A 15,158-nucleotide genomic window follows, 5' to 3' on the forward strand; every position below is an offset into this window, starting at 1 on the left:
AAACCTTGGAGACTCAATGTTAGCAGAGGTGCTCTTCAGGGCCGAAGTCCAGGGCCTCCAGAGCCCATGGGGCCCCCAAAACCTCCTTAGTTTGTCCTGGGTGGTATGGTCACCCGGCAGAGCATGATGATGCTTAATTTCCAGGAGGGGGGGCGGGCCTCCAAAGGCCTTTAGGTCCAGTCGCCTAAATTACCTAGGTGCACCTCTTAGATAATACTGAGCTTAGATGGACCCGTGGACTGACTCAGTATATGGCAGCTTCCTATGTTCCTTGCTATAGTAATGTATACCCTCCAACCTTTCACCAATAAAAACAGACATGCCTGTGGAGGCATACAATTCACTTGCAAATCCTGTTTGATAGTGTTATACACCGTTCCGATGGGTCGCTTTCCTGTGGATCTCTCTGGTTGTTTATGATAAACTGCAAGGCAATCTTTTAAATGTGCAATAAATGGTTCATGGATGGATGGGTGGTTGGATAATTGAGTCTGAGAGTTTACAAGGGCATGGTTACAAACAAACATAGGGAGCTGCCTTATACGGAGTCCAAAGTTGCAGGCAGGAGCGCCCCTTCTCGTAATCAGGTTAGTAAACCTGTATGCCATTTATGCAATGCTCCTGCATAGGAATAGGGAGGGAAGACGCGACCAAGAGGTTCACGCAGATGAGACAGTAAATCTCTTCTGGAAAAGTCTGTATGCTTATGTGCAAAAAGACAAGCGTATCTCTTCTAAACAGCAATGGGACAAATTGTGGAAATGGACGTCGGACGTAACCCCCCCCCCCAATTACCTGATGTGCCTTGTAATCCGCCCCCCACTCCGAGTTACAGTACTGCCTGCATATACTTTATAAACCTGTGGGTTACCAAATCCTTGTTTGTAAATCTTTGTAGATATATGATGTACAAACAATCACTTTGTATATAATTGGGCTTTGGCAACGTACTGTATGCTTTGGAAGTTTGTTGGTTCAATTAAAAAAAACCTTGTCCTATTATTGGAGATGCTGCCAAGGAGGAAACTTTGAACCTTCTATGCTCTTCCCAGAGTGGCCCCATCCCCTAAGGGGAATATCTTACAGTGCTCACACTTCCAGGGTCCCATACAAATGCAAATGTTGTTGGGCCGATTCCTTTCATCAGCCATTGTGGCTGGGGATTATGGGAGTTGTGGTCCAGCAACTTCAGTGATTTATTTAAGGTTTTTGATGGTAGTGAGATATCAATTAGCTTCATGATGATGAAGCCAAATCAGAGTGAGGGAACTGCCTCTTGCCATGTCTCTTCAAAGTTCTGGATTATTTATTTTTTTTAAAAAATTATGCCACCCATCAGCAGTCCTAATCCTGATTGCTGCTACCAGTCAATTTGTCCCATATTTTACCCTGTTCAACCCCACAATTGCCAAATCACTTCCAACGTCACAGCCTGCAGGATGAAATATTTGGAGAGTGGGTGAGATTTTGACTCACACCATTCTTTAAAATTGTTTTTAGATCGGAGCTTTATCTTACAACACTCCCTAGACCAACCGTATGCTGACTCAGCTACTCTGCAACACCCAAGAGGTCGCAGTAATTTAAAAACAAGCTTTGAGTTAGCCATAAATCACAGTTTAATCGTAAATCGCTGAGCGGCAGCAGTTTTTAACTGCTCCACGCAGCATTCAGCGATGCCTGCCTGGAAAGAAGGGAGCAGCTATTGATGGATGGACGATTGATCATTTTATTTGCAGTGCTCGCTCCCAGTCTGAGCACATCTGCTGGAGCCATTACCCAATCATGGGAGTCGTTTGCTTAGGGGTAGGGGTGGGAAGCCACTGCTTTCTGTGGGATCTTACAGGAGCCGGGTCCTAAGGCAGGATGTGTGAAACAAGCCGAAATTGGGTGTGGGGGGGGACCTCAAACAGTGAAACAAGTACCAGGGCTGGTTCTCAGGACGGACAGTGGTTAGGAGGAGCCTCCTGTCAGGCTCCAAGCCCCCTGGGCACTCCTGAGGAGAAGCCATGTCTTTTTTTGAGAAATGGCAAAAATCAAGATGGGACAGAGGGGGAAATGATCATGTGCTAGCTACAATCTGGGTAGGGTGATGCATAATGTGCGCTGGGTAGGACGGTGCATTGCTCCGTGTGCCGACGTTGAGAGAGGCTAGATGGTCCTGCACACGGGACGGGGCCTTCTCTGTGTTTGCTCCCCAGACTCTGGAATGCTCTCCCAGTGAACGTTTGCTCTTTGACAACAGTGGCTGCTTTTACACAACAACTAAGGGCCTTTTTATTTGCTCAGGCATTTACCTCCTAGAGGCTGCCAGGTTTCTCAGCTTTCTTGCTTCTGTTTTCATTTTCATTGTTTCTTGGCGTTGTATGGTTTTAATGTCGAATTGATTTTAAGGTTTCACATGTAACTTTTACGGAACTTTATCGTATCTCGACTTTTGTAAACCACTTTGAGATTCATTATGAAAGGTGGTATGAAAACTGAGCAATAAACGCATAGATAAATAAATTTTTTAAAATGTGTTTTCCCTTCACCCTCAAGAAGTGTTTGGTATATGATGTGGGTTGGCCACCACTGTTCTCTCGAGATTGTGGCTAGCACCTGATCACTTCCCAGCCATTTCTTGGGCCTGGGACCTGGCTGGAAGCTCCTCCTACTCAGCTGTTGGTTGTGAGAACCAGCCTAAACTAGCAGTGATAACTCAGTGACAGAGGGAAATCCCAGCACCAAAAGCAGATTTTAGAAGGAACTTCTCCCATGCACTGACATTAATATGAATGGTGCAAGGTTCATTGGGCTGGCTCATCTGACATGTGAAACCCTGGTTAAACCCTGGCTGTGGACAAGATCTCTGATCCTCAGAAGCACGTCCTTCTCCCTCCCATGCCCATATGAACATCTACTTCGAATTTAGGTTAAAATCAACCAAGGTTGGTTTTGATGTTGCAACTGACTCATCTTGGATTATTCTAGCACACTTGCTTGAAATAAAATGTTATGTTATTCGCTTCAAACTTTGGTTTCAGACAAGACTACTTTGGGAGCTGAGCCGAGCCAGACTTTTCAGGACCTGGGAGAACTCCTACAGAAAGTAGATGTTGCTTCAATAATAGTCAGAGACTAACTGAGCTCTTAAGCAGCAGTGCTGGCCTACTGAGGGCTTAAGCGGTGAGGAATCACAGTTTCTAAAATCACAGTTTTCTTAGAAAGCAAGTGAAAGCTTGGCTTTTTGCCCAGGCTTTTATATGAATGTCATTTTTGTTGCTGCAGCTCTGTATTTTATGGTCCTATTGTGTGTGTTTTTAAAAAAACTTTTAATTAGATTTGTATATTTATAATCCAGTCTAATATTGTTTTTGTTTAACTGTTTTATACTTTTAGATTGTTTTACATTTTTTTGTAAACCACCTTGAGATTGTTTTAATGAAAGACATTATAAAAATGTAATGGTAGATAGATAGATAGATAGATAGATAGATAGATAGATAGATAGATAGATAGATCTAAGCCACAGCTCTCAAAGGATGGCTGGTGATAATATAAAGGGTAGATTCCACCTGCTTTGGAATTGTGTAATCTGGCACACCACAATGTGTGTGCCCATCTTGTCTCCTCAGCCAATAGCTTAGCAGGTGTCCTGACAGAATAGTTGCAGTTTCATGCTCTTTATAGGGACGTGCAGCAACCCCTTAAGAAATTTCACTTCTCTCGTATATATTGATTTGGCATCTCTTTGGGAGGGATCTTGAAGGAAGAGAGCTGGTCTGGTGGTAGCAAGCATGACTTGTCCCCTTAGCTAAGCAGGGTCTACCCTGGTTGCATATGAATGGGAGACTAGAAGTGTGAGCACTGGAAGATCTTCCCCTCAAGGGATGGAGCTGCTCTAGGAAAAGCATCTAGGCTCCAAGTTCCTTCCCTGGAATCTCCAATATAGGACTGAGAGAGGTTCCTGCCTGCAGCGTTGTAGAAGCCACTGCCAGTCTGTGAAGACAACACTGAGCTAGACAGACCAATGGTCTGACTCAGTATATGGAAGCTTCCTATGTTGACATTCACTATGAAGGCTAAAGCCCCATCCCCAAAATGGCTAAGCAGAGGGAGTGAGATCAGTGAACAGGTGTTTGAATCCGGCCTTAGGAACATGGGAAACTGCCATATACTGAGTCAGGCCATTGGTTCATCTTGCTCAATATTGTCTACACTGACTGGCAGCAGCTCTCCGAGGTTGCAGGCAGGAGTCTCTCCCAGCCCTACCTGGAGATGCTGCCAGGGATTGAACCTGGGCCTCCTACCTGCAAAACAGGTGCTTTACCAATGAGCTCTGACCCCATCCTCAAGAGAGGATATGATCTTTTCGGCCCTGGTCTTTGTCTGGGCCGTGCGTGGTCCCCCAGTTCCTAACATAGTGGGAGGCCCAAACTGATGAGGTCACTCCTGTAAGGCAGACAAAGAGAGCAGAGGGAGGCATAACTCCTCGTGTTTCACTCGGCATTTCCAGCAAGGCTGCGTATACCTCGGCTCATATCCTGCTTCGTCTCCTTCGGGGACCAAAGGGAAACCTCCAAGCAGATGGGATTCAACTTACTTGCATTCTCTGCGGCTAACTTGCGTTTTTTATTAAAGACAGCAGCTCCGAGCTCAGATTCCTTCCAGTAGGTTTCAGCTCTGTTGTTGCTTTGCTGGGGCATCCTTGGGGATTCCAGTTCAGCACTCATCCTTGATCACAGAGGGGGAGTGGGAGAAGGCTTGGCACCTTGCATTGACAACTGAGCTGTCATCATGTTCGCCGCACACGAATGCAGACAATTAAGACCTTGCTCTCAGCCCGCAACTCTCTGCCATCTTGTTTCTGTGGGTGGGGAAGGGGCCAGCGAGCTTCCCACTGCTGGAAGTGTGGTGTGAGGACTTTAAAAACCCAGATAAGGAAGCAGAAGAAACTTTCTGCCAATTTGTACCCTTGGCCACTCTGTCTGTCGGTTTGCCTGACTATCTATTATAGAATATATGCACATGCTGCCATTTCATTCCTAACGAATGGCTCACAAAATTAAAGAAAAACAGAAACAGAACAAAAGAAAGCAGAAGAGGAACCAGCAGTTATTACAGTGATGATCAATCAAGCGTTAATGGGAAAGCAAGGCCATAGCTCAGTAGTAGATATATGCTTTTGCATGCAGGAAGGTACTATGTTCCATCCCTGGCAGCATCTCCAGGTAGGGCTGGGAAAGACTCCTCCTTGAATCATTGCTGCCAGACGGTGTTGGCAATGCTGAGCTGTACGGACCAAAGGTCCGACTCTACAAAGGCAGCTTCCTGTATTCATCAGGTATATACATAGCTCAGCCCCTGATTTCCGTGATCTAGGTGCTATGCTCAGTCCCTTGCAGCCTCTCCAGGTGGTCTGGGAAAGACCCAGCTGAAACCCTGAAAAGCCACTGCCAGTCAGTGTAGTAAGTACGGAGCTAGATGGCAAGGGTCCGACTCAGTAGAAGGCAGCTTACTATGTTCAGTGAAAACAGCAGGAGTAAAAGTTCAAAAACTATGCTTGTTACAAGTCTGCCAGAACAACAATACTTTCACCACGTAGTGGAGAGTCAGCAGGGAGATAAAAATAGGTTTTTGAACAACATCTATTCCTAGAGTGACCACAGAAAATGCCCCCCTCCTAAGACCCAGATAAATGTCCCTTTGGTACCAGTGGTAGGCAGAGGAAAAGCTTAGCTTGCCCTGCAGAGGTGCAGCGTCCCATTTAAGCGGCCTCCCATTCATTGTAACAGGAGGAGAGGAATCTACTCTAGGTCCATGTTGCATCATTTCTGGCTGCTCCACTGTGCATATTCCCTGCTGTCTCAGCACCCCGCCCACAGCAACCTCCGCTCTGAATCCATGGCTCCTTCCTGCCCACATCGTCCACGAGAAAATTGTACCACATCCCAAACTTCTCTGCAGCTCAAAAGGCTTAATAGACACACTTAGCCACACACAAACTATCCCATCCATGATGGATATTCCAGGAAGCAATGGCTTTAAATTACAGGGGAAACAGAAACAGATTAAATATTAGGAAGAACTTCCCAACTCAAGTTTTGCATTGCCTACGGAGGCGATGGAGTCTCCTTCCATTGTGGTCTGCGAGGAAACATTGGGCGTGCATCTATGGCAGATCCTGGAGGTATAGAATATCCAGTGCTAGGGTTAGAAACCACGTTGGCTTCTCTCCAACTCTGATTCAAGATATGGATCTGTTTTGAAACGGAACACATTTCTGGTCCTCCCTGAGACCACAGAGAATGGATAGATGAAAACAAAGCTTTTTTTTCAATGACCTTCTTTAATGCACAATTTAAAGTGAAAAGCTTAAAAGTTTTAAAACATTCAAAAGTTTAAAAGCTTAAAAAACTAATCCACAGATGTAGCAAAATAGCAAACATTTCGATGTAAGACATCATCCTCAGTGCTATACAAAGGTGTCTGAGTCTTGTTCTTAAATACAAGTTGTATTTAAGTACAAGACATCCTGTTTCAGATTCTCCTTTGGAGAAATTTTGGTTCAAACCCTCAGCACTGCATCATACCTCATACTGGATCACACAGTACTCTCTTCACGATCCAACCAGGGTTTATGCGTCTCTAAAAAGAGACACATCCCTTCTTTGTTAGCCTCTGCTCTCCAAAAGCTCCAAGAGGTTCTATGAGATCCACTTATTTCCATCCTTGGAGGAGAAAACATTATTATTCTGGTCATACATTTGTTCACCTCGCACTTCCTGATACAGTAGGCCTCGATACACTTCTGACGTCAGTCAGAGCCAACCACATATGAAGGCCCTTTTCCTCCACATGGATTGGATTTTGTTGACACAGTTGGCTTTCGTAGGGTGGGCAGGAGGGATAAGATGGTAACCATTTCCTCTCTTCTAGGCTCTTGTGCCAACCTTTCAGCCCAACAGGGTAAGAGGATCCGATTTCGTTTGCAGAAGCAAAAATGCAAGCACTCTTCTGGCAATGCCAGTGGGATCTCTCTGTGTTTGGCTTGTCCAAACTAGGAAGGAGGAAAAGAGAGACATTCCATATTTTTTCGGAATGCCCAAAGATGCCACACTTTCAGCAGTTTTTCAGGGACTGCTGTGAAAAGGGGCCAAAGAGTGTACCAGTTCAAGAAGCATTGTCCTCTCCTCCAGATAGGATTCATTTCCCTAGAATCACTAGAACCAGAGGTCATCCCATGACACTGATGGGTGGAAAATTTAGGACCAACAAAGGAAGTTCTGTTTCACACAGCGCTGAATCCATTGAACTGTGGAATTCTCTGCCATGGGATGTAGTGATGGCCACTAGCTTGGATGGCTTTAAAAGGGGCTCGGACAAATTCAGGGTCTACCAGTGGCTGCTAGTCTGGTGGTTCTAGGCCACCTCCAGCCTCAGAGGCAAGATGTCTCTGAATCCCAGTTGCAGGGGAGCAACAGCAGGAGAGAGGGCCTGCCTTCAGCTCTTGCCTGTGGGCTCCACGGAGGCATCTAGTGGGCCACTGGGTGAAACAGGATGCTGGACTAGATGGGCCTTGGGCCTGATCCAGCAGGGCTGTTTTTATGTTCTCATGGTCTGGAATCAATGGGCCAGGAATCATGCTAGGAAGAAGAAAAGTCCTACCAGCAAGAAAATTATGCCAGTGCAGCAGAAGAAGGAACAGAATGGGTATGATTCATTGGCCTTGTGGCCTTTGTTGGGAGAATGTCTACATTGGGAGGATGCAAATATGTCTTGTGAGCAAATTTGGTTCCAGATTGTGTAGCATGGAGTCATGTGGGGTGGTAAACAACCTAGGCATGTGCAAAAGTGGCGGCAGGAATTCCATTTTGTAATTCCTTAGTACTGAGCAGCAGATCCACCCTCACCCCCCCTCACCCCCCGCTCCCCAAATGTGCTGCCACTTTGAATTTCAATAGGCCCCAGAACTGCATTAACTGATGATGATGATGATGATGATGATGATGATGATGATGATGATGATGATGATTTTACATTTATATCCTGCTCTTCCTCCAAAGAGCCCAGAGCGGTGTACTTAAATTTCTCCTCACAACACCCCTGTGAAGTAGGTTAGGCTGAGAGAGAAGTGACTGGCCCAGAGTCACCCAGCTAGTCTCATGGCTGAATGGGGATTTGAATTCGGGTCTCCCCGGTCCTAGTCCAGCACTCTAACCACTACACCACGCTGGCTCCACATTATCCATTCCGCAGATGAAGGCAAGGTCCCAGATACCTTTCACCCATTTTTTGCAACTGTGCTACATCAGGGGTTTGACTAAACAGCTCCTCTTGCAGGACGTATTTCAGTTCTGAGAATGACAATGGAACACAGGAACTTAGGAAGCTGCCTTATACTGAGTCAGGCCCTTGGTCCATCAAGCGCAGGATGGCCCACACTGACTGGCAGCGGCTTCTCCAAGCTTTCCATTAGAGAGTCTCTCCCAGCCCTACCTGGAGTGAACTTGGGACCTGGCCTGGCACACAGAGGCAGCTTCTCCAAGGTTGCAGGCAGGAGTCTCTCTCAGCCCTCTCTTGGAGATGCTGCCAGGGAGGGAACTTGGAACCTAGATGCTCTTCCCAGAGCAGCTCAACTCCATCCCCGGAGGGGAAGATCTTACAGTGCTCCCTCGTCAAGTCTCCCATTCCTATGCAATCAAGTTGGACCCTGCTTAGCTAAGGGGACAAGTCATGCTTGCTACCACCAGACCAGCTCTCCTCTCTCTACATATTTCCATCAGGATCAGAGGGGGCATGCCACTGAACCCGGGGTGCTGGGTGGGCGTAGTAGCCCGATGCCCTCTTTCCCCTCTTAGCAGGGTTCCCAAGTGTGCCTGGTTGGCCTCTGCATGAGGCAGGAGGCTGGACTGGGTGGGGCTTTGGCCTGTTCCAGCAGGGCTTTTCTTATGTTCTTGTTAAAGCACGGCCGATTTGCAAATAATCACCAGAATGTGCGAATGAGGATCCGGAAGCGACAGGACGCGGCACCCTGCAATCTGACTTCCAGCTCAAAAACAATGACACACAATAATTCCAGTTCTGGGTTTGGAGGGTGGGCGTGGTAGCTTTGCCATTCATTCCCCTGGATGCTTTCCCTGTCATCGATCGCCTTCCGAATGAGTTGCTAATTCACTGCTTATGGGGTGTGTGCAGGGGGCGGGGGGATGATCGTGCACCATTAATTAGAAACAGCTGTAGGAAGCCCTGCCAGACAGAAGCCATTCTGTATCTTGCACAACCCAAGAGATCCACAGTGTCTGAACAAGTCCCGGAGAGGAAGTGATGAATTCTTCACACCTGTTTTCTCCAAGATTAATACAAATACTGAAGCAACTATGCAGTGCGAGTCCCAAAAAAAGCAACATTCCAGTAACTTCCTGCTTTTACTGACGGGAGTTTCCCGTAAGATGGGCCTCGGGCTATAGAACAGAGTGGGGTGGGGGGAAAGCGCTCCAAGGTCTCCGTGTCCTCGCTCGTATTTCTTTCAGAGCACAAGAACAGATGCACAAAGGCTGCTTGAGGCTGGTTCAAGTTCGGTTTCCTCCCTGGGAATCACGGTAGTGTGGAAGGACTCTAGATTAGCATTGTGATTGCCCCGCCTTAGCAAGGGAAACTGATGCCGTGTGGCCAAACACACCTGGCATCCATTGCCACATTCCAAGGGAAGTTACTTTCTCTGATGAGTTCCACTTCTGGAACAATGCAGGAAAGAAAACACACAGGTTGCACCACCACTGTATTATCTATCTATCTATCTATCTATCTATCTATCTATCTATCTATCTATCTATCTATCTATCTACCTATCTATCTATCTATCTCAGTCTTCACGGTAAAAACGATATCTTGAACTATACATATGCTCTCCCAATGAATGTCCGCTCTTTGACATCTGTGGCTGCTTTTAAAGAACAACTGAAGACCTATGTATTTGTTCAGGCTTTTACGCTTTAGGGCCTGCTCTCCTGCTTCTTTTTGTCTTTTTTATGGTTGTGCGTGTGGGGGGGTGTGTGATGAAACTGATTTTAAGGTTTTAAATGTGATTTTTAAGGAGTTTTGTTTTGTTGTACTTCAACTCTTGTAAACCACCTTGAGATGCCTTACATAGGAACATAGGAAGCTCACTGCCATACTGAGTCAGACCCTTGGTCCATCTAGCTCAGCATTGCCTACCCAGACCGGCAGCGGCTTCTCCAAGGTGGCAGGCTGGAGTCTCTCTCAGACCTATCTTGGAGATACCGCCTGGGAGGGAACTTGGAACCTAGATGCTCTTCCCAGAGCAGCTCCATCCCCTGGGGGGAATATCTTCCAGTGCTCACACATCTAGTCTCCAATTCATATGCAACCAGGGCAGCCCAGGGGTGTGGCTAGGGGAGAGGGGGCCTGTGTTCATCCCTCTCTCTGGCAGCCCCTCAGAGTGAGGGAGATAATGAAGAAAATAAGGAGGGATGGACCTGGAGAGCCCTTAGGAACTGGGGGCCTGTGTTCTTTGAACCCTTTTGCTCAGTTATAGCTACGTCCCTGGGGCAGACCTCGCTATTAGGCTTATATTCAAAGCTACTAAAATACGGTGTCCTTTTGTGTGTTGTGTTTTCTAAAACCCTTCCTTTAGCCAGTTGCTACCAGCCATCAAATGCCATTAATCAAGCAATCTGCACAAACGTCTTGAGAGAAGGTCGTTTCTTAATATTCCTGTTTGACACAGTGGCCCGTCAGATTCTTCCACGAAGCCCACAGGCAAGAGGTGTATGAATGCCCTCTCTAGTGCTGATGTTGCTCCCCTGCAACTGGTACTCAGAGGCATCCTGCCTTTGAGGCTGGAGGTGGCCTATAGCCCTCTCCTCCATGATTGCCCTCTCCTCCATGAAGTTATCCAAACCCCTCTTCAAACCATCCAGGTTGTTGGCTGTCACCACAGCATATGGCAGAGAATTCCACAAGTTGGTTATGAGTTGTGTGTCAAAGGACTTCCTTCTGTTGGTTCTAAATTTCTTGGCAATCAATTTCATGGGATGAAATTGATTGCCAATTTCTCCCATGCAGAAACCCATGCTTCCAGTAATATTTAGCCCCACGATGTTTCTGAAGAGCACATTGCAAGATCTTCCATGTAAATAAGGGCATGCCTATGAGAGGAGGATCCAAGTTGCCAAAACTCTCTGAAAGAGCGAGTAATGATGACTGAGGAAAGGCACCCTTACAGTACTCTCAAATGCTTTTAATTAAACGTCAGCCTGGTCTGTGTTCATGCCATCGGTCCAGCATATGCCGCATACCGTCTTTGCCATGATGGCAGTTGAATCATTGTAAAACCTTGCTCCTCCATTCTAGGAAACGAAAGCCACATTGCCATCACCTTTTGCATACTCTACTGTACGAGTCAGAGTCGATTTCCACCCAGCTCCTTCCAGGAGATCATGCTTCAGGGACGCAGACTGGAGAGAAGCCATTGACTTCCATCAGAACTGCGGTGACTCAGCTGATCTGCCCAGAAGCACCGAGGTTTCCTAAGCCCTATTTAGAGTTTACATGAGATGGAAGCGATCTCATGGCTTAAGAATCTGAAGTCATTCCTGGCTACTTTTTCACCCTGGAGAGATGCTGTCGGCAGAAAAAATCCGGCGGTGAGAAGGCTTGCAGATGAATGCCACCAGTTGGGCTTCTTCCTTATCCACCTTCGCCAGCATCTTCGAGCATAATTGACGTCGAGGCTTTTCTTAGAATTTCACATTTGCTCAGGGCAGCAGCAGATGTGTGGGATGGGAGAGGGAGGCTTGCTCTTTCTCCATCATTGTTTCACAGGGTCAGGTTGGAAAGCAATCAGGGGGCTGATGTCAAGCAGGGGATCCTGGAGGCGTTTGTCAAGGGGCCGTGACAGCCGCCTGTGTGATTCTGAAGCAGAGCGGCTACCGCAAAGAGTGCTTGTCTAACATGATAGGCATGTGGCGTTTGTGCATTTTGGGAGCAGAGGGAGAGGGAACAACACAGTTGAATGTTTAGTCTGGGTAGCAGAAGATACTACTCCTGGGAAGCTGCCTTCTACTGGAAATATAGGGATGTAGGAAGCCTCCTTATACCAAGTCGGTCCAGCTAGGTCAGTCTTGTCTGCACTGACTGGCAGCAGCTCTCCAAGGATTCAGGCAGGAGTCTCTCCCAGCCCTACTTGGAGATGCTGCCAGGGACTGAACCCGGGACCCTCTGCATGCAAAGCAGATGCTCTGACTCTGTGCTATTGATGCTCCTGAGGAGCATCTGCAGCTGCCTTCTGAGTCAGGTCCTTGGTCTATCTAATTCAGTGTTGTCTACACTGACTGGCAGTGGCTTCCCAAGGTTCCAGGCAGGAGTCTTTCCCAGCCCTACCTGGAGATGCTGCCAGGGAGTGAACCCGGGACCTCCTGCATGCAGGCAGATGCTCTTCCACTGAGTTATGGCCCCAACCCCTAAGGGGAATATTTCACAGCGCTCACATGTAGCCTCCCATCCAAATGAAAACCAAAGCAGACCCTGCTTAGCAAAGTGGCCACGTTTATCTAACAAGTCAGTTAAAAATAAGATGGTTTCAAAGACCTAGAAAGACCCTCTGAAATGACCAGGGAAGCAGCCAAGCGTATTTCTGGGGCAGGGTGGGGGTCCCATCCAAATGCAAACCAAAGCAGACCCTGCTTAGCAAAGGGGATGATTTATGCTTGCTACCATAAGATCAGCTCTCCTAACTGGGGAGGACTGATGGATGAGGGAGGACCAAAACCTCTCCTACCCAGCTGCTGCTTCCCAGCTGATCACTTCCTCCCCCTCTGACTTTAGTTTCAAGTCACTGAGGCCTGGCAAATGGAAGTGCACTAAAGCTTCTGGTTTAGGGTAGGGGTGGGTGCCTTCTACGTCCCTATTCCTGGTCGTGTGAACCGCCCTACTTCCAAGCTCAGCCCAGGTGCTGCATTTCGCCAGGGGCTCGGTTCACAGCAAGCAAGAGCACCCTGAGATCTTTGCTGGCTGAGATTTCCAAGCGAAAGATCGTCCGTGAACACTGCTTCTAGGGACTTCTGCAGGGGAGAGCTGATTTCTCATTTATTATCCCAGGCACATGCCGATAACAAGGCACTGAACTGCATCTGTTCCCTCAAGACCTGGGCAACATGTGAATTGTCCATATGAGGGTAGTGTGCACGTTCTGACCTATTGTGCAGTGCCCGGTCCATCACCAACCCTGTTTGGCAGCCCACACACACACACACACACACACACCCAGATCTCTGCCCGCAGTTAGGCACCTACCAAGCCCGCCGTTCTGTATGCCGTGGGGGTCCTAACTCACTGGACGGCCTGGGCAGCCTGGTGCTTCCAGCTCAGGCCATTTCCCAACACAGCCTTTCAGAGCGTCTGCAAAGAAACACAGGGGACGTTAAACAGATCTGTTCCCTCCTTGTCAGGATGTATAAACAGGACCAAATGCCAAAGCCGTATGGAGAGCATCAAAGTCAGGTAACACTTAGTTAAGCACAACACAATGGAGGACGGAGGGGGGAAGGAGCACAACAGAGGCCTACGCTCACAGAGCTGCAGCAACACATCCCACAGTTTTCACGTCACGTTTTGCTGGCCACGCTCATAAACCCGGCACCCAAGGCCTCGTCCTTCCAAGCGCCGTCTACCGCGGGCCCTGCTCAAACATTTGTTTGCCTTCAGAGACCCTGCGTTCCCATTTCTTCTATTCCCACCCCGCTCTTTTTCCTGGAAGCCACATGAAGGATGCTGGCCAGATGCGGCAAGGGCAAAAACTCCACGTAACTGCCTGAGTCTGTAACGTCGGAGGAAATATGGCCATCTGTTTATTGGAACGGGAGAGCCACGCTTGTATTCACAGCCCACCAAAAGCTCCATCTATGGAGCTGCGTAAACAACTAGCCACTGCCGGAGACCACCTGTGTGTGTGTGTGTGTGTGTGTGTGTGTGTGTGTGTGCACCCAGCTCCAAACTGGGACTCCGTCAGCATTTGGGGGGGAGATAGGGGGCAGAAAGGCCCAGACCCATACCTCTCGGGGTTAGGGACACAGGGACATAGGAAGCTGCCATATACTGAGTCAGACCATTGGTCTATCTAGCTCAGCATTGTCTTCACAGACTGGCAGGGGTTCTGTAGCCAATGCCAATAATTTGAAGGCCACCGGGTTCAGGCGCGTCCGATTCTGATTCTGCTTTTGTGACACCAACTATCTCTTCCACCTTTTCTCCTAAAACTAAACCATCCATTACCTTCTGCACGCCCTCATCTACACGGCCTAAATTGTAGGCGGCCTGATTCTGGCTCCGGGTTTCGTACGGAGCAGAGCTGCTCCCTCACTGCCATCGGTTGAAAGTCATCCCTCGCCATGGGGGCCTGCTAAAACGCTGACCAAGGTGTTGGAGCTGGTTCGGACCTGCAGAGACCCACCTGGACAACAGGAGAAGTTGATCCTCTGTGAGATTGCAACTTCTTGTGAGGCGGTGACATTAACAGGCGTACTCCTCACGAGAGCTGGCCGCAAGAAGAGCACACAGTTCGCAACATGCAGGGAGCCTTGAGTCTGGCAGGTTGGAGCAGGTCCCTGGGAAGTCAAGGGTTCCCGGGTCCTGGACTGACTCCGCCCACCCTGGCTGGCTATTGGCTGTCCTCCACAGGAAGTGCAATAAAGGCTTCCCTGCTCAGAGTGATGGTTTGCCCAGGTAAGGACAGCTCCAACTCCTGTCTTGATTCACTGTCCCTGGCCCCTGGCTTGGTGCCTGCTTTTTCGATTCCACTTGAGAGATGCTCATGAGTCAACACCTTAGAGGAAACATTCCCTGCTAACTGGGCAAAGAGGCACCTTTTACCGTGGTGATTCTCTTTATTGAGCAGGGGGAGAGTAACTGGCCCTATCCACTCCCAGCACTGTACCTCCAGTGACTGTTGCTGGTGTCTGTCTTGTGTGTTTTTTTAGAATGTGAGCCCTTTGGGGACAGGGATCCACCTTATTTGTTATTTCTCTTTGTAAACCGCCCTGAGCCATTTTTGGAAGGGCGGTATAGAAATCGAATTATTATTATTATTATTATTATTATTATTATTATTCCCTTTCAGGAGGAATCCTCACCTCCTTTCCCCCAAGTCGTTTCGG

This window comes from Hemicordylus capensis, chromosome 17, assembly GCF_027244095.1.
Source record: "Hemicordylus capensis ecotype Gifberg chromosome 17, rHemCap1.1.pri, whole genome shotgun sequence".
Classification (NCBI taxonomy): Eukaryota; Metazoa; Chordata; class Lepidosauria; order Squamata; family Cordylidae; genus Hemicordylus; species Hemicordylus capensis.